Source organism: Dama dama, chromosome 25 (genome assembly GCF_033118175.1).
Source record: "Dama dama isolate Ldn47 chromosome 25, ASM3311817v1, whole genome shotgun sequence".
Lineage (NCBI taxonomy): Eukaryota > Metazoa > Chordata > Mammalia > Artiodactyla > Cervidae > Dama > Dama dama.
In genome coordinates, this window is record NC_083705.1 from 39,612,385 (window position 1) to 39,638,645 (window position 26,261).

The 26,261-nt window shown below is 40.9% G+C and overlaps 1 protein-coding gene across 4 annotated transcripts in view; it reads right to left on the minus strand.

Moving 5' to 3' along the window:
- GHR (growth hormone receptor) overlaps positions 1-14,484 on the minus strand; it is a 307,318-nt gene extending 292,834 nt beyond the window's left edge. For 2 of the 4 annotated variants that reach the window (XM_061129867.1, XM_061129865.1), the window contains exon 1: positions 14,375-14,484. The gene's annotated coding sequence lies outside the window, so the exon portion shown is untranslated. Of the gene's footprint in view, positions 1-13,615; positions 14,046-14,374 lie in introns of those variants that run through there. The other 2 variants (XM_061129866.1, XM_061129868.1) reach the window with 2 other exon arrangements.
- Between the last annotated feature and the right edge of the window lie 11,777 nt (positions 14,485-26,261).

The following is a 26,261-nucleotide window of genomic DNA, read 5'->3' on the forward strand; positions in this document are numbered from 1 at the left end:
GAGAAAGGAAATTACAGGATATCCTTTAAATGGAATGCTGAGCCTCCAGGGATTAGCTGATCCTATGGGAGTCTGAGCCTTTGTATTTGCCTATGCTATTTTATAGCTTTGCAGAATCAGAAGTTAACTTGTAGAAATGAGCCACAAAAATAGTTTTTGTCCAAATAAATGCAAACCACTTGTATCCATGGGACGTAATTGATTATTTCTCTATGGATAGGTCAGAGTTTACAAATTTATTTCAACATTCCCCTACTGTATCTACATTTGTGTGGTTCTCCTTTAAAATGACTATGACATCTTTTCAAGTTCCTTCATTAATCAATACCTGTACTATTTTACATCTGTTTGTTTTCTATCATGGTTTTACCTTTTAAGAAAATTAACCTTTAACAAAGAGAAGCAACTTTAAAGTGTTCCAGTAATAGAAGATGTGCACTTAAGTGTCAAAGTCTGCAAGATTTTTCAAAGTCAAGGACTGAAACACTCTTGGGCTTTTGTGCTCATCCCCCTAGGTTCTCACGAGTCACGGCGCATCAGTGTAGGCTGTTCTGTCATCAGAAAAGCCTTTTACAAGTCCCAACACCCCAACTGGCCAACTTTCAATCGTCCCTTAACTCACTAAGCAGCACTTCGCCTACACTGACAGACAGCAATCTCTCTGACAAACATCATATACAGGAATGGCTTATGGTACTGATTTTAAAAGTCGAATTTCACAAGCCACTGATAATCATCTGGATAAATCTTTCATTTCTGTTGTATGGTAATAGTCTAGGCACATTAACAGAGAAGTCACAAGAAACTAATCTCTGGCCTCTTCTGAAGGAGGAAATTTCAACAATTCAAACAAAAGAAACACTTCAGGGACTCATTAAAGCCGCAAATTGGGTTGATCAGAGAAAGCAGAAGTGGGCAAAAAAGCAGCAATTCGTATCAAGTGACCCTTTAGGAGGAAACGTTTTAAGGTTCTCTCTTAGAGCAAGATGGTACTGCTGGTCATCCATATGAGCCAGGCATTGTTTGGATTCATTTAAACTACATCAGCTTTCCCAAGTAAGAATCACTATCTCCCTTTTGCAGACAAAGTTCAGAATGATTCATTAACTTGCTGAGAGTTGTAAAGGTAGTAAATGGCAGTGAAAAAGTGAAAATGTTAGTCACTTAGTCATGTCCGACTCTTTGTGACCCCATTTGCGACCCCATGGACTGGAGCCCACCAGGGTCCTCTGCCCATGGAATTCTCCAGGCAAGAATACTGGAGTGGGTTGCCATTCCCTTCTCCAAGGGAGTAAATGACTGAGATAGATTCAAATCTCTTCCCATAAGCCAGATCTGTGTGATTCCAAAGCCTGCTGCGTGCTCTTTCCAAAATGCCAACCTACCTTTAGGCTTCTGCAGCGGCTGCCACCACCCCAGAAGACATCCGCCAGCCCCAACTCACAGGCAAATCCCTGTGTTTTCCCAGGGAAAGGAACTGTTGGTCAAGTGTCACTTGTCTTAATCCACAACCCACCCACTCATGAATGATGGAGATAAACCACATGCTATAAACAACAGAGTGAAAGTCAATGTTTATGAGTGGGACTGTGATGTAGCAGAAAGAACCCTTCAAAGAAAGCTAGAGGAACAGGGCTATAAATCTGGCACTGTCCCTGGGGAGTTTAATGCTGGGGAAGTCTTGTCACTCCCATTTCCTCATCTATAAATAAAGGGAGGATGTTGGATTCAGCTTTCAGCAAGGGTCTACTAGCATTCTCCTTTGTGTAGGGTGGCCTCAGGCATTACAGAGATTTAGCATCCTGACTCTAGGCACTAAAAGTCCATAAATCCTTCCAGTCCTTTGAACAACCCTATTTCCAAATGCCCCTATGCCCTGCTTAGCAGAATGCCTGAGAATCTCTGGTGAAGGATCTCAGATTCTAGGAAGCTCCATGGCTCTACAGGCCCAACACTGTCAGAACAAGGATGCGGCAGGGAAGTGGGGCTAGAGGAGGAAATCCCAGGCCAGCTCTACCATCGTAGGGTCCATTCAGGATCATATTCTTAAAGGAAAACCACAATGTGGGCATCTTTAACAGACTTCTTGGAATATTGCTAAAGAAAGAAGTTTTAAAATTGAATTTGCATAATGTTCATGCAAGAGAAGTTTACAGAGACACCTGTAAGCGTCACCACTGTCTGGCAAGGACTAGGTTCAGGATAGCCATGTCCCAACAGCCACCCAAGGGAGGGGCCTATGTGGCACATCTGTAAATCCATAATTAGCAATGAGAAGGGTTCCCAGTGGGAAACCAACCCACAGCCTGCTACCCCCTCCTGCTCCCTGTTACAAATGACCCCGGCAGCTCCTGGAGCTCAGTTCCCACCCTCCTCACGCACAATGTTTACCTATCCAAACAGTTCACTGCATTTTAAATCCTGGCTCTGGAGCCACTTTGTCCATAACACCTCACCTCAAACGCTTTAGCTCAAAACAGATCTCCCTTCACTCTAAATAAATGTCACATTTACATTCTGTAATATAATTTTTCATGAAATTGTGTACCTGTCAGTACAAAGGCACCCCACGTACATTATTAGTGTTGCCTTCCTAGCTTAATTGCTAGGTCCTCAAATCAAAGGTCATGTCTTATACTACTTTTGTATTCTCCAGTGTCCTGAACATTCCTGGGAACATGGTAATGGCTCAATAAATAAGTGTTCTTAAAGAAGGAAACTATAAGCAAGGTGAAAAGACAGCCTTCAGATTGGGAGAAAATAATAGCAAACAAAGCAACTGACAAAGAATTAATCTCAAAAATATACAAGCAGTTCCTGCAGCTCAATTCCAGAAAAATAAATGACCCAATCAAAAAATGGGCCAAAGAACTAAACAGACATTTCTCCAAAGAAGACATACAAATGGCTAACAAACACATGAAAAGATGCTCAACATCACTCATTATCAGAGAAATGGAAATCAAAACCACAATGACGTACCATTACATGCCAGTCAGGATGGCTGCTATCCAAAAGTTTATAAGCAATAAATGCTGGAGAGGGTGTGGAGAAAAGGGAACCCTCTTACACTGTTGGTGGGAATGCAAACCAGTACAGCCACTATGGAGAACAGTGTGGAGATTCCTTAAAAAACTGGAAATGGAACTGCCATATGACCCAGCAATCCTACTTCTGGGCATACACACCAAGGAAACCAGAATTGAAAGAGACATGTGTACCCCAATGTTCATCACAGCACTGTTTATAATAGCCAGGACATGGAAGCAACCTAGATGTCCATCAGCAGACGAATGGAAAAGAAAGCTGTGGTATATATACACAATGGAATATTACTCAGCCATTAAAAAGAATACATTTGAATCAGTTCTAATGAGGTGGATGAAACTGGAGCCTATTACACAGAGTGAAGTAAGCCAGAAAGAAAAACACCAATACAGTATACTAATGCATATATATGGAATTTAGAAAGATGGTAACGATGACCCTATATGTGAGACAGCAAAAGAGACATAGATGTAAAGAACAGACTTTTGGACTCTGTGGGAGACGGTGAAGGTGTGATGATTTGAGAAAATAGCACTGAAACATGTATGTTATCATATGTGAAACAGATTGCCAGTCCAGCTTTGAAGTATGAGACAGGGTGCTCAGGGCTGGTGCACTGGGATGACCCAGAGGGATGGGATGGGGAGGGAGGTGGGAGAGAGGGTCAGGGTAGGGAACACATGTACACCCATGGCTGATTCACGTGAATGTATGGCAAAAACCACCACAATATTGTAAAGTAATTAGCCTCCAACTAAAATAATAAAAATAAATAAATAAATAAATTGGAAATGACATAAATAGAACTTGGATAATACTTATGAAGTATAAAGATGAAGTCTGTATAAAGATGATTCTTCCCAATCAACCTGTGCTATATATCTTCAAGTAATTTTAATGTATAAGGTAAATACATGATTGATCATGAAAAAAATTTTAAATGTCTATATATTATGTGGTATTATCATCAAATATATATTAAAATGCAGACAAATAGAAATACATATTTTAATACAAAAATAAATAAGTAAATATATGTTCTGTCTTTGATTTTTCACAATGATTCCCAAAATACCAGTAGCTTGGCCAATTTGCATCCTGCAGGCTAATAAAATATCTTATTTATTCAGCATCTTTTCCTAATTAGTTTTCAAAGTACTTTTCAGATGACATCATTAACTCTTGCATACCTTATATGTACTGAAAGAATAAATAAGAACACTAAAGTGTACAGGACAAAGGCAAAGGAATTAAAATCTCATACTCTGTGATGAGGGTATACCAAGAGCTGGCAGACAAGATGAGTATTCCCAGTTCTACTGCATTCCATGGAAAAATTCAAAATGTTTCCACCTTACTTCAATGTTTCCAAGGCCCTGCACAAGATCCACTTTGGAAACCTGGTCATCACATTTGGGTGCCATCATTAATCTAAGGCGAATTAACACTAAATTTGCATTATCAGCTTACAGTCTAGTGATCATCCAATCCTATCCACATCCCTTTGCCCCCAGCTCTCCACGTAGGTCTTGTCAACAACCTCAATTTCTCTCTGTATTTTACTACATACTAACATCGTTAGTTCTTCTGTGTATTCTTATCAATTCTTCTTAATCTCTTCTGCTTCTGTTAGGTTCTTACTGTTTCTGTCCTTTATTGTGCCCATCCTTGCATGAAATATTCCCTTGATATCTCCAATTTTCTTGATGAGATCTCTAGTCTTTCCCAATCTACTGTTTTCCTCTATTTCTTGGCATTGTTCATTTAAGAAGGGCTTCTTATCTCTCTTTGCTATTCTCTGGAACTCAGCATTCAGTTGGGTGTATCTTTCCCTTTCTCCCTTGCCTTTCACTTCTCTTCTTTTATCAGCTATTTGTAAAGCCTCATAAGACAACCACTTTGCCTTCTTGCATTTTTTTTTCCTTTGGAATGGCTTTGGTCACTGCCTATTGTATAATGCTGTGAACCTCCACATAGTTCTTCCGGCACTCTGTCTACCAGATCTAATCTCTTAAATATATTCCTTACCTCCACAGTATAATCATAAGGGATTTGATTTAGGTCCTATCTGATTGGCCTAGTGGTTTTCCCCTACTTTCTTTAATTTGAGCCTGAATTTTGAAATAAGGAGCTCATGATCTGAGCTACACTCAGCTCTGGGTCTTATTTTTGCTGACTGTATAGAACTTATCCAACCTCAGCTACAAAGAATATAATCAATCTGATTTTGGTATTGACCATCTGGCAATGGCCATGTGTAGAGTCATCTCCTGTGTTGTTGGGAGAGAGTGTTTGCTATGACCAGTGCGTTCTCTTGACAAAACTCTTAGCCTTTGCTCTACTTCATTTTGTACTCCAAGGCCAAACTTGCCTGTTACTCCAAGTGTATCTAGACTTGTCTCTTGGCTACTTTTGCATTCCAATCCCCTAGGATGAAAAGGGTATTCTTTATTTGGTGTTAGTTCTAGAAGGTCTTATAGGTCTGTACAGATGTTCAAAAAAGGTGTTAATGACATGGATAATGATGGTGTGGTCACTCACCTAGAGCCAGACATCCTGGAGTGTGAAGTTAAGTGAACCTTAGTACAAACAAAGTTAGACGAAGTGATGGAATTCCAGTTGAGCTATTTCAAATTCTGAAAGATGATGCCGTCAAAGTGCTGCACTGAATATCTTAGCAAATTTGGAAAACTCAGCAGTGGCCACAGGACTGGAAAAGGTCAGTTTTCATTCCAATCCCAAAGAAGGGAAATGCCAAAGAATGTTTAAACTACTGCACAATTGCACTCATTTCACATGCTAGCAAGGTAATGCTCAAAATCCTTCAAGCTAGGCTTCAGCAGTATGTGAACTGAGAACTTTCAGATATACAAGCTGGCTTTAGAAAAGGCAGAGGAACCAGAGATCAAATTGCCAACATTCATTCGATCATAGAAGAAATACGGGATTCCAGAAAAATATCTACTTCTGTATCACTGACTACGCCAAAGGCTTTGATTGTGGAAACACCAGCATACCTTACCTCTTTCCTGAGAAACCTGCATGCCGGTCAAGAAGCAACAGTTAGAAACGGACATGGAGCAAACTGGTTCAAATTGGGAAAGGAATATGTCAAGACTGTATATTGTCACCTTTTTAATTTAACTTCTATGCAGAGTACATCATATGAAATGCCAGGCTGGATTAATCACAAGCTAGAATCAAGGTTGCTGGGAGAAATATCAACAACTTCAGATATGCAGATGATACCACTCTAATGGTAGAAAGTGAAAATGAACTAAAGAGCCTCTTGAGGAGGGTGAGAGAGAAGAACAAAAAAGCTGGCTTAAAACTCAAATTAAAAAAACTAAGATCACGGCACCCAGTCTCATCACTTCATGGCAAATAGGTGGGAGAAAGTGAAAAGAGTGATAGATTTTCTTTCCTTGGGCTCCAAAATCACTAGGGACAGTGACTGCAGTCATGAAATTAAAAGACACTCACTCCTCGGAAGGAAAGCTATGAGAAACCTAGACAGCATATTCAAAAGCAGAGACATCACTTTGCCAACAAAGGTCCATATAGTCAAAACTATAGTTTTTCCAGTAGGCATGTATGGATATGAGAGTTAGACCAAAAAGAAGGCTGAGCGCCAAAGAATTGATCCTTTCAAATTGCGGTGCTGGAGAAGACTCTTAAGAGTCCCTTGGACAGCAAGGAAATCAAACCTGAATATTCATTGGAAGGACTGATGCTAAAGCTGAAGCTCCAATACTTTGGCCACCTGATGCAAAGAGCTGACTCATCCTGATGCTCGGAAAGATTGAAGGCAGGAGGAGAAGGGGATGACAGAGGATGAGATGGTTGGATGGCATCACCGACCAACTGACATGAGTTTGAGCAAACTCTGGGAGATAGTAAAGGACAGGGAAGCCTGGCATACTGCAGTCCATGGGGTCGCAAAAAGTCAGACATGACTTAGTGACTGAACAAAAACAACAATGTCATTAGTAACATATCAGTATTGAATGTTTATTCTATGACAAACAAAGATTGTTTTGCACATGTCCCTGTTGGAAATATGGTGTTGCACTGATGGCTGATAAAAAGAAATCCTTCCTCTTCACTCTGTTGCTCTTTCTTTAGTCTTTCTGACTTGTTCGGTATAAAATTAGTGTCTTTCCTTCTGTTATCATCATCTTGGCAGGGATCCTGGTATCTTCTCCCCTTATGGGAAGAAACCATTGTAGAGGGTTTGTCTTCAGGAATCTTCACAATTTCTCATTCACCTATGCTTTTCCTGGCTCTTCTTTACTTAGCTTTATCAAATTAAGGTTTTTCCTGGGTAACAACAACACAGCTTGAAGATGTCCAAAGAAGTCACGAATAGGGTGAAGTGGGATCATATGCCATCATCCTGACCAAGGACAAAGCTTACATCTGACTGATAGCAATCATAATTGGAAGTCTAACTGAGGACTTATCAGCCATCCTCAAACTTGAGATGAGGTATTTCTGCATCACAGTAGCACCTTCTAGTTTAACGAGCATGAGAATAAAACTTTGTAAGACTCTGTTTTGTAATGATATCATTCTACTTTTGATATGACCACTCAGAGATTTTTTTTTAAAAGGTGGATGTAATGTGATGCTTACTATGATAAAGGATACTTTTAAGCAAGAAGAAAAAAATGAGTTTTTCTATGCACCAATGACTTTATCATATGTCTAATATACTAACAAATGTTACTCACTCATTTGTTTTTGACTCTTTGTGAGCCCATGGACTGTAATCTGCCAGGTCCCTCTATCCACGGGATTCTCCAGGTAAGAATACTGGAGGTGGTTGTCCTTCCCTTCTCCAGGAGATCTTCCTAACCCAGGGGTTGAACCTGGGTCTCCAGCATTGCAGGCAGATTCTTTACCATCTGAGCCACCAGGGAAGCCCTATACTAAAGGAACAGAGAGGGATGCCTCTCTTAAGGTTTTTCATTATATATTACTTTAAATGTTTTATTTTGTAAACAACTGAGGATACGATCAAGGAGTTATTATAGCAAATGTCTAGCATAGCAGGCTGTCCACCATAGACCAATATATCAAAGCACCTGTTCAATTTGCAAGCCCTTTTGGTTCTAGTGCTGACTGAGGGATTTATGGGGTACTTTCTGCCACTGGTGCCAAATCTCCATGAAGTGAACATTTTCCTTAGGATACACTTTCCACTTAGAAGCCCAGCCAGCTGGGGATAGACTTGTTTATGTTTAAACAAATTCACAATCTAAGAAGTGTATTTCATTGGGGTTATAATGACATTCTTCTAAAGAAAACTGACTGAAGTCTAGTCAATAACAAAAGATGCAAGCCCTAATCAGAGCAGTAAACACATCTGGAAGTTTTAAGGACTCTGTAGAAGAAATTATCTACTGACTTGGGAATGGAGTATTTGAAGGTAAGTTGAGAGGCTAATTAAAAACACACGGCCCAACAATTTGACAAAATCATCGCCTTCCTATGAATCATTATTCAGTGAAATGGGGATCTGACCTAAGGGTTCATTCGCCTATATTAAAAGGTAGTGATAACCACCCAACAAGGAAGTTGAGACTAAGCAATGACCCTCTCTGTCATCCTTCTTTTAAGAGTCTGGTACTCTTCATGGAAATTTGTTTAGCTCAAAGAAAAAACAACAAGAAAAGAAAAGAAACTACTTCAGGAAGACCTCCTGCATTAGACTGTGATGAGCCGGTATTGTTTAGAAATGGGAGCTGGAAGCACGGTTGTGATTTCATTTTTATCTGTTTTACATAACTGATTTTTAAAAATTAATGGTAAGGGAAGAGAATCATTAAACAGTATTTCTTGATGCTTATATCCAAAATTCTTGCACACTGTTAAATAAATGATATAAATTATAGCTCGACCGTCCAAGGTAGCCCACATTAAGTCAATTAACACTCTTTCCACACGGCTGTGTCTACAGCATTCAGCAAGAGAAACAATAAAAAAAATGAATTACATTTATTTTGTGCTCTTGAGAATCCCACAGCCTAGCAAGGAAGACAGATATGTAAAGAGTAGACCACAAAACTGAAAATGAGTGAAATAGATGTTCCTACAGATGTTCAAGCAAAGCCCAAAAAGATCTGAGAGAGAAATTCAATAATTTAATGAATACAAACATAGCTCTGAAAAAAATCCTAGGCGATCATTTTGATAATTTCTCTCTTTTTGTTGTTTATTTGTTATTAACTTGTGAGAAATATGAAGCTCAAGAAAGCTAAGTAGTCTGCAAAAATTACAAAGCCTGTTAGAAGCAGAGGTTAGAGGAGACCCAGGTTTCCTTATACCTACTTTATTTCACATTATGTGATCCTAACTGGCAGGTTTCTAATATCAAAGCAGAAATTTGGTTTAGAAATTATATATTCAAGTACTTATCAGTAGATCTGCTATATTTGAGGGAGGAGGGTGAATAGGAGGTAGGGAGTAGTGAAATAGATTAAAAAAAATTTTTTTTTTAACATATAGCTGATTTACAACATTGTATTAGTTTCAAGTGTACAGCAAAGTGGTTTATATATATATGTATATACATATTTTTTTCAGCTTCTTTTTCCATATAGGTCATTACAATGAAATAGATATTTGAACTTCAAAAACTGCACTTTATCATTGATTATTTCCTCCCTTTAAATGAGTAAAGAATAAAGCAAGGAAGAAAATGTAATATGGATGGAGACCTTAATGCAAAGGTGATTGATGGGTGAGGACTCTTAATGCAAACACACACAAACATGAGGGGAACAGCATGGAAAATCGCATCTAAGAGCATAAGACTCGCATTGGCCCCTTGTCCTGACTGAAGTCTGTGCACAAGTAGGATCTTCTGATAGGCCCAGATGTCAGTCTTTATCACAGGTTAGTTTTCTCTCTTTGCCAAGAAGAAATGGTCATTTCTTTCACATCCAGACTTGCTGATATAAACAACGCTGTCATCATCATCAAGCATAAACACTTTCTGCAGGAAGACAGAAGAGTCTCGGCTGTGGCAGATTCTCAGCTGGTGGCAGAGGAAGCTCATAATTTAGTCGGGAAGCCTCAGCTGGATACACAAAAGAGAAATCAATCATGACAGATAGGTGTCTAATACTGAGTCCAGGTTATAAATGCTACAAGTGGAAACGCCTCCATTCTGGCACAAAATACTCACAGAGGAGAAAATACTCACTGACAGTAGGCACAAAATATTCATAGAGGAGAAAAGTCATTCTCAGTGGAGTTAATTTGCATGTTGGTGGTAAAGTTCAGACTCAAACTGGGCTCAGATGGGTCCCAAAGCTGTTGCCTTTGCACCACGCCCTCTATCCCGTATGAACCAGCTTTGCTTCCTCTCTCCAAGGTGAGGACTTGGTAAGTGAGGAGTATCAGGGAGCTCCCTGAGTACTGAGATAGAACCGCTCCAGACTTCCCTGTGGCGTCGGCAAGCATTTCTCTCCAGAGGAAGACAAGATTGTTGACTCAGTTCATGTCCTATATGTACATCTTCAACCCCAGTTGCCTGAGGAAGTGTCTCTGTGTGACGTACTTTCATTTCATTTAGGGCCAGATAGCATTGTGTCTAGGACTTGGACAGAACAAGTCTTCAATAAATGCTGACTGTGAGTACTGACTCACACTTGTGAAAAGAATATCTCACAATGTCATCTCTACCTGTCTGTAACACGCAGCTGCAATTTGCTCATTTTCAGAATATTCTACATCTGCTATTCAGGGCTTGTTATTCCTTGGTAGTAAGAAATGAGAGAGCTGTCTTCACTGCATGTAGAATTCTATTCACCTACACAGTATTACATTTTCCACAGACTCACTGGAAGTTCAGGCATGAAAAAAGTCTTGAAACTATTATATCATAATGTTTTGAGTATGGATGATTAATAATTTGAAAAGAAGTGAGTTGTTTACAGGTTTGAAATTAGTGAACAGTGTAATGAAATGGCTAAAAGAGCTCATGAATATTAAACTGACTTAATAGATGTAGAACATCCACGACTCGGGATTTCACATCTTGTTTTGGACGATAAACATTAGGAAAGATGGTGAGAATGTGGACTCAAGGGCATATTGGTCAGGGCAGAAATGGGTGGCACTCCACAGTGGGCGAGGAATAGCTCTGAGAACAGGTGAAAAAGAATTCAGGAAGAAGGAGAATTCTGTTTGTTCTCCATACAGCACTTAAAGGGATGGGAGTTAGATTCACTGTATGTGGTTCCAGTTTAGGCCAGTAAGCAGACGAAAATGTTGATTCAGTACAGGCAGAACTTTCTAGTCATGAATCTCTCCTAGAAGAGACTGGCTAGTGAGGAAGCAAGATTTTCATCTGATTATTTCCAAGAAGAGCTCAGCTGGCCCACTAATAGGGATGCCTCTGAAGTGGTGGTTCTTGCCCCTGGTAAGGCGCTACCTCTAAAGTCAGTGATCATACTAATCAACCATGTTATTGAGTATATTCTTTACTTTATACTGTCCCAGGTTTAAAAAAATATCACTTTACCAAAAAGACATCCTGTATTGCCTTGTTTACCCAGCTAGCAAAGGTATGACTCTAGCCTTAGAACACTTTGATTCTCACCAACTCAAGATTTAGAAAGTGATTAGGTGATTTAAATACTCATATTATTTAAGTCACTACCACAGTTTATAGGGGTTTCTTTTTTAAAAAGAAAAAGAGGTGATTTGTATGGACATATGTGAACACACACACAAAATATAAATTATTTTCATTATTGACATACTTTAAAAAAATGTATTCTCTGAAAGTAAACCAAAACTCCAGCAGTTTACCAGTGGAATGACCATAAGCTTAAGGTTAGTAGATTTAAAAGATACAACCCATGCCTTTTTTCTAAGCTAACCATTATGCTGTGCCTTATTCTCAGTGTATCACTCAGATCTATCTTTATATTAACAACGCTTATGAGCAGATGGCCAAAAAGATTTGCCAAGTTGGACCAACTTTAAGATTTGTTTCCATGTTGGGGTGCTTCATGTGCTTGGCAGAAGCAGACTGCAACGAGGGTTCATTTATTACATTATGCTATAAACATTATGTCTTGAGCTAACAAGATACTCAATATGACAATTCCATAGGTTACTAAGCACCATAAACATCTGTTAACACATGCACCAGAGATAGCACAGAGAAGGTGTCTAATAATAGAATCCATTTTAAAAGCTTATGATGTGGAGTCTGTTGTTTTAAAAACTAACAATCAAAAGCATAGCCCCAAACTCTGCCTAGAAAAAATATTTGCCAGGCAAAGTTAGGCTCAGTTTGGGGGAAAAAAAAAATGCACTGGTATTGTCACTTTGTCAATGCATTTACAGATTTTCGTTTCACACCTCTGCCCATGAAGTGCTGGCTTTCCATGCTATTCAGGAGATTTAAACTATAATTTCACTGTGATAATATTTACTCCAAAAGAAAAACTGAATGTTGACTCACCAACTTTCCTTAGACTCATGTGAAGCAAGAAGTTTACAAGAGGGAGGAAGAAGATGAAAGATGGGACATACTCAGGCCACAAATGAAGTTTTCCAATGGTCTCTGGCTTAAAACACATCCTTCCAGCTCCATCTAAAGTCCATCTGAAGGGAAACCATCAATGACCCAGACTCCTTGAAATCTAATCTGGCAACACTGAGCTTTGCTTTTCTCATAAGGAAACAATCCTCAATCACAGAAAAGATGGAACCAACAACTCTCATCCACTAAATTTTATTTCGTTTCTATTCAGCATTTTAATTTCTAGAAATGTTTCAATACTAGTTACCTGCAAAGTCTGTATACCCTGGCATCCCCAGAGAAAAGGACTTCCAAGATGACAACTGCTGAGGGCACAGAACTGCCACGGTGAGGAAAAGTGAGTGCCTTCCCAGGCACACACACTAGGGAATGTGAACCCCCCAGAGACTGACTACAGCACCCTGGGAATCTCGGATCCACCGATCCAAACTGCGCCCGCGTCTCCGGGCTTCTGAACCCACACATTCACACATCTCCTAGACCTTCAGTCCTCCTGTGCAGGTCTCCTGAGAGCTCCAGAAACCTCTACCACCAGCCCTTCGAAGGCAAAGGGATTAGTATTTTAAAGTCTGTGGTACTTAAATCCCGTTCAGCAACTCCTGCGACTTCCCAACCCCCTGGCTTCCCGTTACCTTTCCCAGTCCCTTCCAAGGTCTTCTGGCTGCACAAACAGGCGGGCCGCACCTCTCCGACCTCCTCCCCCCAAGTCCCCCGCACACCCTACTGGCTCAGGCTCCGACACGCCCCCCACCCCCAGGAGCACACATGGGCGCACACACACAGCGCGCACGTACACACCCATTCAGCACTCAGACCCCGCATCCGGCCACCGACTCCCGCAGCGCGGCCCCAACAGGCGTACCCCCCTGCTCCGGGTTATACATAAAGCACTCACCCCAAAATAGACTTCCCTGTGCACCCGCAAGTCGGTGATTCTGCTCAGCACCCTCCCACTGAGCACCGCCAGACTCTTCACCCCAGATCCGACACTATCCCACTCACCCGCCGCTCTCTTGCCTCGGGCAGTTCTGTCAAAACTTTGAGCGTGGTCGATTTCATAACCGCGAGTGTGTCCAGGGCTGGAGCAGCTCGGCTCGCCACGATCTCCACCCACCCCAGCTCATGCGGACTGCTGGCCGTGACTCCAGCCCCGGCTCCGCCGGTGCCAATGGCCCGGCTGCAGCCTGCACAAACGCAAAAAGGGTGGTGCGCTTTGGGGGGGAGCGCGAGGGCTAGAGGCGCAGAGCCGGACAACCTCCTCTCTCTCGTCCTCTCCCCGCGCAGCCTGGGACCTCTCCTCGTTCAGCAGCCGAGCCTCTGCAGTTCCTGCCCCAGCCCGGCTGACTGATGATGTCAAACAGAAACGCTCGCACAACTTCTAAGACTTGAACAAAACTGAATTCGGAGGAAGCCCCTCCAGGCACCGCAAACACGGGTGGGAGCAATCGCCAGCGCGGGATGGTTCGCCTGTCACCCCTAACTCCCTGATGCCCCCCACTAACTTACACAGACACACACACACAGACACACGTCCAGAGCGTGGATCGGGTTACAACTACCCACCAGCTGAAAACAACTTCTTGGCGAGGAGGAGGGGCGCACCGCCAACCCCCGAGTCACCAGGACAAAAATTATCAGTGTAAATACGTAAGACAGATTTCCCACTTTTCATAAACAACTGGCGTCCCAGGCTCCACTCCCAGCCCCCCCGACACAACAGTGGAAAAGTAACAGCCGGATCCCGGAGCTCCCTTCCAGTACCTCCGAGCCTCGCCTCCGGAGAGAGAGCGCGGTTCGCGTCCGCCCTGGGGCCGAGGGCGCGGGGCCCTGCGGCCCCCCGGGTCCCCGCCGCCGCCTCGGCTCAGCAGCCGCCGCCGCCGCCGCCGCCGCTGCAGCCGCCTCCGCCGCCGCCGCCGCCGCCGCCGCTCCCCAGACCGCCTCCTCTTCCCATGGCTGCGCCCTGCTCGGCGGCTCGCGGGCTGTCAGGCTCGGGGAGGGGGAGGGGGCGGGGTGAGCCGGGAAGGGAGGCTGGGAGGGGAGGGGTGGGAACCGGCGGCCGCCGTTCACCAGGGGTCACGCCGGGCCCGGCCCGCCGCCCCCGGGAGCCGGGCGGCCGCGGCGAGTGGGAGCGGGAGCTGAGGGCGGCCGGTTCGAGACCCGCTGCGGAGGCGCAGAACGCCGTCCCGGCCGAGCATTCCGCGGAGCCGGGATGAAGCGTTCCCCGGCGAGGAGTTGGGAGTTGGTGCGTGTCACTGTCATCTGGGCTGCGCGGCTCCTCCTAGAGGAAAATATTGGTAGTTGCAGGACACTTCCTTCCTCTCCGCCCACCCCTGTTCCCAAAAAGGAGGCAGGACCTAAAAGAGCATAAGTGCAGTCAACAAATTCAGAGAAACGCTTACATTAGCACTGGGCTGGAAAGGGAGAGAAAACGGACGAGACCGCTTGAAAAGTGCAATTAGCAAACCCAACGCTGCTTCTTTCCACCTGCAACCAATTTGCAAACTCCTACTTGCTGGGGCATGGTGAAAAGATAGTTAAAAGTAGGAAGAACCTCATTTTACAGGTTAGAAAACAGAGGCAGGAGAGATGAAGTAATTTACCAAGGACACAAGGCATGTTAGAACAGGAGTATGTCCAGACCCTGGGGCACAGGGAGGTGGGTATTCAGACACAGGCCTCAGTCCCCGGATTGTCCTTGTGTGCAACCTAGGGAACGTGGCTTTTAAATGTCCTGCGCAGGACATCTGTCAAATACGGGCCTTTCCACCTCATTCCACTGCAGGGAAAATAAAGTGAGAAGCTGTCAACGTGCTTTAGAAAATCAGTATCCTTCTGCATAAGCCTGACATGTTGTTAAAGCATCAAACTCTCGTCACCACAGGCTTTTCTAAGCAGAAAGTTCAAAAGTCCAGTTCCAGGTTGTCTGAGATCTGACAGACCAGCGAGTCACGCTATCTTTTTACTATTTACTTTACTACTGACAGCCACTTGTAATGTCATTTATTTAACAGCTTGGGTTTACTAAATTATGTGTGTGTGTGTGTGTGTGTGTGTGTGTGTGTATCTCAGAATCCTGTAAAATACATATATATATTATACCCAGAGATAAATGTTTAAACAACAACTTAAAGAAACCAAGCTTCTTAGTACTAGAATAAAACAAAATTCCCCAGGGCATGGAAAATAGAACAGGGTGGGGGTAGGGGAGCGCAGTCCAGAGTGGGGGAGGGGGCAAAAATGGAAGGAGAAACACAGGACCAAAGACTTGGGGGCAGCAGATGTCACGTCAGATACCCCTGTTTTTAAAGGAATCAAAGAAGTGGAAAACTCTGTTCCTTGAAGTCCTTTCTGGTGCTCAGCTGTGGCTCAGCAACCCAACTGTTCAAGGCAAAGACACCCAACAGGAAAGGAGGGGGAAGATTCTAGACAGGGTGTGGATCACACTGTCCCATCCTGAGCCAGGTGGGTGTTGATCTTGAGCTGGTCCTGCCCCAGCTCTATCCCCTCTATCATTAGTCTAAAGAGGCTTCCTTTCCCTCAGTGGCTGGGTTGTGTCCGACTTTGCGACCCCATGGACTACAGCATGCCTGGCTTCCCTGTCCTTCATGGTCTCCCAGAGTTTGCTCAAATTTATGTCCTTTCCCTCAGAACCACCCCTAATCCTTTGACTTCTGGGGTTATATACTCCTAGAGCAGTAGGAGTGGTTATCAGTGTCTGGGGCTTGTAAAAGGGGACTTGCCCACATAGAGATTCGGGCACAGGCAGGTGGTCACTGCTGCTGCCAGGTTGGCTGAAAGGGCAGTACTGACGGGAGTGGAAATCAGGCAGTCCTAGAATGCTGACTCCACTCCTTCTGACATGACCTTCCAAGCTGGCACTTCAGACTCTGGCATCGCCAAATTCTCTCTTTATATCACCTCTGTGCCTTCTTATCCTTGCTCCCGCTTCTTCCCTTCAAGTCCAAACTTGATCTAGTTTAGCAGGTGCCAGAAGGACTCACAAAATATATTCTAAGTTCTGGTGTTTGTGCCCTGAGACCATTTCAGGGCCATGCTTAGCAAAGAAAGATTACCTTCTTTCTTCTTCTGGGTTCATCTGGAGCCTTCATTCTGTGAGGCAGGGGAACTGACTGCTCCATCTTTGAGAGACAAGTCATCATGCACTAAAAACATTGGTTAATATAAAAAGTTATGGAACCAGACATAAAATATGTCAGATCATCTCATATATGATCATATTAGGTCTATCGTAGTATTTGCCTCTTTATATTTTCTAGATTATGAGGGGAAATACATCAGGTACTGCATTAACTCATTTGCTACAAGTTAAGGCATGACAGAAAAAGCAAGAGAGTTCCAGAAAAACATCTATTTCTGCTTTATTGACTACACCAAGCCCTTCAACTGTGTGGATCACAATAAACTGTGGAAAATTCTGAAAGAGATGGGAATACCAGACCACCTGACCTGCCTCTTGAGAAACCTGTATGCAGGTCAGGAAGCAACAGTTAGAACTGGACATGGAACAATAGGCTGGTTCCAAATAGGAAAAGGAGTACGTCAAGGCTGTATATTGTCACCCTGCTTATTTAACTTATATGCAGAGTACATCATGAGAAACGCTGGGCTGGAGGAAGCACAAGCTGGAATCAAGATTGCCGGGAGAAATATTAATAACCTCAGATATACAGATGACACCACCCTTCTGGCAGAAAGTGAAGAGGAACTAAAAAGCCTCTTGATGAAAGTGAAAGAGGAGAGTGAAAAAGTTGGCTTAAAGCTCAACATTCAGAAAACTAAGATCATGGCATCTGGTCCCATCACTTCATGGGAAATAGATGGGGAGACAGTGGAAACAGTGTCAGACTTTATTTTTCTGGGCTCCAAAATCACTGCAGATGGTGACCACAGCCATGAAATTAAAAGACACTTACTCCTTGGAAGGAAAGTTATGACCAACCTAGATAGCATATTAAAAAGCAAAGACATTACTTTGCCAACAAAGGTCCGTCTGGTCAAGGCTATGGTTTTTCCAGTGGTCATGTATGGATGTGAGAGTTGGACTGTGAGGAAAGCTGAGCGCCGAAAAATTGATGCTTTTGAACTATGGTGCTGGGGAAGACTCTTGAGAGTCCTTTGGACTGCAAGGAGATCCAACCAGTCCATCCTAAAGGAGATCAGTCCTGAGTGTTCATTGGAAGGACTGATGCTGAAGCTGAAACTCCAATACTTTGGCCACCTCATGCAAAGAGTTGACTCACTGGAAAAGACCCTGATGCTGGGAGGGATTGGGGGCAGGAGGAGAAGGGGATGACAGGATGAGATGGCTGGATGGCATCACCAACTCGATGGGCATGAGTTTGCGTAAACTCCGGGAGTTGGTGGTGGACAGGGAGGCCTGGCGTGCTGCGGTTCATGGGGTCGCAAAGAGTCGGACACGACTGAGTGACTGAACTGAACTGAACTGAACTGAAGGCATGACAGAGTACCTTTAACTTATGAAACATGAAGTTGTACTTACCAAGCCTTCCTGTCTGCCTGGAATATTCTACTTTGACCAGATATGGAGATTCTCCTTAACCTTCAAATTCCAACTCAATTGTTTCATGCCTGACTTTTCCCAAAGGTGGAATTAATTAACTCTCCCTGTATCTGTGTCCTCATGGGTCTTTATAACTACTTTTGTTAAATATTTCAATTTATATTAATATGTCTACTGTTCACATTAATTATGAGGCCTCTGAGGGAGGTACTATATATTCTTACAGTTTGTATCTAAAATGTCTAGGTGGGTGCCCAGCAAATGGTAGGATGCCCAATAAATATTTAATCAAGCTGAATGAAAATACAGAGCTTCTAAATTTGTACCTCAAACCTAGGTCTTTAGACAGAGCTCCAGACCGCCACCCTCCACATTTTGTCATACTCCATGTTCAGAACTGGGTCTCTCCTTGAGCCCTCTATACCTAGCACCTGGTCTGAACCACCATCATCTTTTCTGCCTGGGTTACTGCTATTGTCTCCCAAATTCTACTGTTCCTATTTTGCTGGAGAATTTAAACCATGGCAATATTTGCTGGTAAAATTAGTAATATTCTAAAGATAAAACACACTTACTTTAAAGGATTTTTTAAAATTAACACTGAATTCCCATCCACCAGGTTCTTTCATTCAACAAGTACTGGAGAGGCTGCACCATGCCAGAGTTGTTCTAGGGACTTAGGATGCAGCAGGGAATAAAACGTACCTGACATGCTCACAGAGGCCTTGCCTTCACGGGACTCGCATTCTAGTTGGGGGAACAGTGAACAGTAATAAACGTAATAAATAGGTAAATCACTGAAGAGCTGCTCAGAGAAAACTATCCTAGGATAAGGGGTTCAGGAAAGCCAGGGTGCAGGTGGAAAAATGCTGGGAATGTTGTCCTTGCCCAGGACTCAGCAGCATATTATGAAGTTGAGCATGTGACGGTTGTGAATGCTCTACAAAAGCACACTTGACTCTCCCCGCCCTGTCCCTAGCCTTCGCTCCCAATTGCATTGGTTGAGAGGGTGGCAGGGGAATCATGAAGGGAAGAAAACAACTGAGGAATGAATTTACCCTTCATTTCCTCTGTTGAAAGCCAACCGGGGAAAATCTATTTCCTAATCTGGAAATTCTTAGCCAAGATTTATGAGGCGGTCCCAGAGCCAGTATTAGAGCTTGTTCACCATTTATTTTATGAATCTCAAAGAGTTTTCAGAGCTCTTAAAAATTAAAAGGAATATGATTGCCTTAACTCTCTCTGGGGGAGTTAGAGTCACCCCCCAGGAAAGCTCAGGGCCTGGGCAATGCCATCCATGTGCAGCTAGCAGGTAGAAAGGAACCAGACAAGACAGGTCTCTACAGAGACTCATGAATGAATGCTCCCCTTTAAATGATTTAAGTGTAAAGATTTTTAAAACTGTTTTAAATATTTTGAGATTATTTTCTCTATCCTGCCACTACATGCAAAAGCTTGTTTTTAAAAAGTAGCTGACAGACAATCCTCCAGCTTCTCTCTGGATAATTATGTTGATGTGTAACCCATTAGCTCCCTCATTGGAAAACAAGTTCCATTCTGTGATCACACCATTTGTTAAAAGTACTTTAGCCAGAATCTGATATTCTATTATTATACCTGATTCTATCTCTAAAGCACACAGGGAAAAACTAGAAATTTAAATTTATTTTTTTCCATGAGACACACTTTCTGCATGTCTCACCATAAGTTACCTCTCTTCCAGGCCAAACACATGCAGGTCTTTCCACTACTTCTCATGTGATGAGTTTTCCAGACCTTATACCATCCTAGGCCTCTGCCTTAGTTATATTCCAGTTCATCAAAATCCTTCATAAATTACTGTTGCCACTATCAAATTCAATCCCATTATGATCACCACAAAATAGAGGAGAGCTATGAACCTTCAACTAGGTTCTCTGGAATAATGGAAATGGCAGAAGTCTTGAAGTCTGAGAGATGTGCTAGGACCCCCAGCTCTGATCCAACTTCCATTGTCACTCAGCCTATGCTCCACGGAAGTGAATTTAGCAATCTTACCATGATCAAAGCATTTCCATCACTTCTTTGCTTTCACATTCAATCATCTCCTACTCTTTCTTTTCACATGTTACTTGGTTCTTTCTATTTATCCTCTTTATTTTTAAAAGAAGAGGAAATATAAAAATAAAAAAGGAATGTGAATGAAAAGGTAATCTGAGCAGATATGAAAAAGTTTTTCATAGCAACTTTATAGAAATCAGGCACACAGAATATTTCCAGTTACTAAATAAACTATCTAATTTGCTAATCAGCCTTCTCCAAGGGTATCGTGAAAACCCAGGAGGAATAATATTGATGATCCCTTTGCATATCAAAGGAATAGACCTGCCTATACTACCTGGTATCCACCCAGTGAAGCCAGGAAAGATCAAGGGGAGGGGAGGAACTGCTGGAGAATTCCTGGCTGGGAAAAATGCTTAGGCAGGGCTAAGACTATTGAGGCGAAAGAGGGCCTGCAGCGTAACAGCACTTTCCTCAAGGTCATTGGCCCTCTGCGGCACATGCTAAGCAAGGTAAAGGCTGAAGCATGTTAACCAGAGGAACTCATGATGTCATGAATGAAAGAAATTTTGAGAGCTAAGTCAAACAGGTCTCAACTGTTGTAGACAAATAGTAAATCACAATGTCGGTCAAAATTAAGTTTGTTTCCTAAAATTTGTTTCTCATACATTCTCCTAACATTATAGAGTATTCCAAACACATTCACAGCAAGCATGTCAATGTTTCTTCACAGCAGTCCTGTGAAGAAGGTGTGATTATCCTATCGTGAGCAAGTTGATGAGAGAAGCAAAACAACTGGACCACATCATGCAATAAGGTAGACGTAAGGGTGGAATGGGAACCCAGAGCTTTTCTGGGTCAGGTCCATTCTTGAGACTCCTCCACATCCTCTCCAGTTATCCACAGCGGCCAACCATTTTGCGTTTTTAAACCAGCAGACCACAAACATCTAAAGAACATTTAAAGAAAAAACTTTAAAAATTTCCCCACATATATGAATATTAATTTTTTAATTATTTGGAAAGATTACATTAAATTATTAACCATGGTTTTCTCTGTTGTTATTCTTTTCAGTTGCCAAGTCACATCCAACCCTTTGCGACCTCATGGACTGCAGTTTGCCAGGCTTCCCTATCCATCAGCAACTCCCAGAGTTTGCTCACTCTTGTTCGTTGAATTGGTGATACTATCCAGGGCATGAAAGATTTTAGAAAGTTGCATGGAGTGGGGGAATGAAAGAACAAGGACTTTTATACTTTTACACACTAGTTTTCTTTTTTTATTATTGAGGTATAGTTGATTTACAGTATTAAGTTTCATATGTACAACATAGTGATTCACAAAGTTAAAGGTTATAGTCCATTTCCAGCTATTATAAAAGTTTTCTTTTAAATCAGGGAGAATAAAAGCTGAATCTGCATAGCACAAGCTTCATCTGTATCAGAAGTTGAGTGTCATATGATCCTAAAATTCTGCACTTGATAAATGCTGGAATGGCAAGCTCCTTTAGTAGATTAAATGTGTAATTTGCTTTAAAATAATTTGATTCACAAGCAACATTCTAGAAGCACATTCACTGTATAATGTAAAATGAGGTACATCCTCTCACCAATTTATTATATAATTTTTATGTATAACAACAGACAGTTTTTATTCTGTATGCCTTATTGTCTATTTTTTTATTTATCCCCCCCTTTTTTTTCTATTTAATGTTTTACAAGCCCCCTTCTTCTAAAAAAGGAAGTGAGGTGCCTTCTGGAGAATTATGGGCTCTCCAGTGGCTCAGATGGTCAAGAATCCACCTTAGTGCAGGAGACCCAGGTTTGATCTCTGGGTCAGAAAGATCCCCTGGAGAAGGGAAAGGCAACCCACTCCAGTGTTCTTGCCTGGAGAATCCCACGGACAGAGGAGCCTGGTGGGCTACAGTCCATGGGGTTGCAAAGAGTCAGACACAACTGAGCAACTCAACAATAACATAAATACATCAACTGTTTCACTTAAGTGTTTATAACTCACAAAAGAGTTAATAAACATTTTGAACCACATTTGTATGCCTGATGCATGATGGGTGTTGATTCTAAAATGAAAATTATCAAAACACAACTTAGAGCCTGTTTTCTCCCTGTTCGAGTGCTCTTTGGAAATAAGTTTGCAGAAATAAACAGCATTAGTAACTTTAAATTATTGAAAGTGGTCATAATAGGGCTGAATCAGGCAGAATAGGCAGAATCAGCAGCCCAGTTTCTGTGGCACAAATCAAGGTCATCAAAGTTTCCCTGATAAAATTCCCCACTATCTTCTCACACTGCTATACCCCAAATTCATCTTTCTGAGCATGCAATTCCAATTGCAAAATCCCTTCTTTTGGCTAAGTCTTCATTTGTAGAATGTTCTTGTCAAAATTGAAATATTTATTTAAGATGAGCGATAAATTAATCTATTAGAAACTATTTATACATTCACAGAGATGAATTAAGTAGTTATACAGTTTTAAAACAAAGTAGTTGTTTAATTTATCTGTTTTCCCTGAGAATTCATATTTTTAAGGAGTTTGTGTGCCAAGTATAATTTTATTTGTATTTCCATTTTCATTATTCTCTTTATATAAATACAAAATTGTACTGCAGATCACTGTGAAATAAAATTTGTAACATAGTTTCACTCAATGGGCAGAAATTTGGTGTTTCATATTTCCTACTGACTTTATTATGGGTCATGTATATTTTGGATTATAAGAAATTCTATATCTATAAGAAATATAGATATAGATAATCATAATATAATTTATGCTTATATATATTCTAGAATTTTAACTTTAAAAATTAACATATTTCCATGATAGAAAAAAATGAACACTAAAGAATATAGAATGAAAATTTATATGCAACAGATAAGACAGAGAAAAATCTAATTAACCTGTAAAGAAGTCTTAAAAACTGATTTCAAAAAATAGACAAATTGCCCAGTAGAAAAATAAATATTTCAAGGATGATTAAGAAGAGACAACTAACAGAAAAATAAAAATAATTATAAACATATGAAAAGATGCTCAAATTTATTCATGCTAAAAATGTAAATCAAAGCAATAAAAATTTTATTAGTCTATCATATTGAAAAAAACATATTAGTGAAATACATTATCAGTCAGGGTGTGGAGAAAAAGACATTCTTATTCAACATCAATTAAGAATGTAAATAGGTAAAATCTGTCTTTAGGACAATTTGGCATGTTGATAAAATTTTAAATGCATGTATCCTTTTACCCAGAAATTCCTTTTAGGGGTATATACTTGTAAACTCACAAAATTTTGTTAAATTATATGAATAAAAGCAACATTAAAATGATTCCACATTCTTTATCTTTTGACTTTTTAAAAATGGTATAGTGTTTCTATAAAGAGACAAGTAATTTTTACATCGTCATACTTACCCATCAAAGACTATTTCCTCACTTAGTTGACTCTGCCTTGAGATAAGACCAAATACCACCACTTTTCATTTCAGGAAACCAAACCAAGAGAGCATTCACTCACTTACTCAAAATGAAAGTAGAGATTTTGATCTCAGTTCTAACTGACTTCAAAGTCTATGATATTTTCACCTCATTATACTCAATCTTGAAATGTTGAAAAGATTGAAACTTTGAAAGTAACTTAGGGGTCACTGCCACTCTTTTAATTCTTATCAATTTGGGGGCCACCAGATGGGAGAAAGTATTCCTAACCGCTAATACATGGATCTCCTTACTGTAGTCACTTATTCCACCTCTTAGTTTTTGGTATATGAAGTATGCACCCAAATCTTTCTCAACCTTAGAATGTTAGACATATTTCCATGTTTGGAAATTTATCTCTAAAGGTATTAATGTTTTCAGTGGTTTCCAAATGCTGAATTAACACATCAGAAAGATTGATATAATAGCTAATCAACTAGAACCTACTGTATAACACAGGGAACTCAATATTTTAAAATAACTTATATGGGAAAAGAATCTGAAAAGGAGTGGAGATATATATATAGATACTAAATATATATGTATATATATGTACCACTTTGCTGTATATCTAAAATTAACATAGCATTGAAAATCAATTATACCCCAGTACTTGGTTTTTCCAGTGGTCATGTATGGATGTGAGAGTTGGACTGTGAAGAAAGCTGAGTGCCAAAGAATTGATGCTTTTGAACTGTGGTGTTGGAGAAGACTCTTGAGGGTCCCTTGGACTGCAAGGAGATCCAACCAGTCCATCCTAAAGGAGATCAGTCCTGGGTGTTCATTGGAAGGACTGATGCTGAAGCTGAAACTCCAATACTTTGGCCAACTGATACAAAGAGTTGACTCATTGGAAAAGACCCTGATGCTGGGAGGGATTGGGGGCAGGAGGAGAAGGGGATGACAGAGGATGAGATGGCTGGATGGCATCAGTGACTCGATGGACATGAGTTTGAGTAAACTCCAGGAGTTTGGGATAGACAGGGAGGCCTGGCATGCTGCGATTCATGGGGTCGCAAAGAGTCGGACACAACTGAGCTACTGAACTGACTAAATAAAGATTAAATTAATAAAAGATTGATAACATCTAGGATGACAAATGCATTAGAAAAGGGGCATTCTCATATAATGATGGTTATATATGATTAGTAACATTTTCAAAAGGTATTTGGCTACATACATAAAATTTTAAATTCTGCAAACCCTTTGAACCATCAATTCTGCTTCTGGGACTATCCTAGAGTAACATTTACCCAAGGACAAAGACATATGGACAATATTTACTCCATATTTAATGGCAATAGAGAAAAATTGATGACAAAATGCTTCTTAGTATAATCAATTAAATCAAAATTTTATACAATGGAGTGGGATACAGATATACAAAGAATGAAATGTATCAGTCTTCACTTCTGGCATGACTTCTGTTACTGATATATTATTAAATTTAAAAAGTTGTAGAAAACTATAGTATGAACCAACTTTAGTAAAAATGCATAGCAAAAGATCTGGGTTACCCCTAGAGAGGGAAAATGGGGAAGGGCAAAAGGTGAACATTCACTCTGTATTTCATATATTTTGTTTACTGTTTGAATTTTTTCCAATGAGTATTTAAAACTTTCACAAATTCAGTCTTCATACAGTTTTGTTAGTTTTTTTGCCCTCTAGTGAGCAAAGACAACTTCTGTAATTTTTTTTAAGAGCAATAATTTTTATAAAGATGAAAGTAATAACATCTGCTTTGGTTTAAGAAACAGGTAGTGTAGCCAAGTGCTGGGATAAAATTTGACTCAAACTAAGTCTGAAATCTCTCTTCCATTAACAACACAAAGCAATAGATTAGAGAGTTTTACTTTCAATAAGAATTGTTTACATTAAAATTTGACTTTTCCATTAACTCAACTTTCTGGAGAGGTCTTAAAACCATTCAAGCAAAAATGAGTCACAGAGAATGACAGTTGTGTTAAAAATCCCCATGATGCCTCCCTCGGCATCATGTAAGCCCAACTTACCTGTATACTGTGAAGAAAAGGAAGAGTTTAAAGTGGGATAAGGCTGGTCACTCATTGCAGCTCCCATATAATCAATTTGTTTTATTTCTTCTGTGAGCTGGCACCCCATCTCTGAGCCTAGTAGATTATCATCTTGGTGTAAGTAGGGAGGAGACATGCATTCTTTCTTGGGGAGGAGTTGTCAGAGTTCTTGGCACATTTTAGGTTAAGGTTGGTTTATGCTATCATGGTAAAGGGTTTAGCTCAGGAGGTCATCTGTACTTTGTTAATTTATCTGGGCACAGGATTTGCTAAGGAGAAACTCTGTATCTCTTACTACCTAGAAGATTTCAAAGAAGACATGATAGCTTTTCTGCTTGAATGCCCTGCATATGCAGCACTTTGTGATTCTTAAACTTCTACCCAAAGGAAAAGTTTTAGTTAGAGACTGAAGATGATTCTTTTAAAAATAGAAATTCTAGATGATGCCAGACAAGAGGCTGGTCTGACTAGGCCTGGGGATGGTGTTGGTATAGTTTAGATATAGAAGTTAGAAACTGGTGGAAACATGTCTGGGTCATT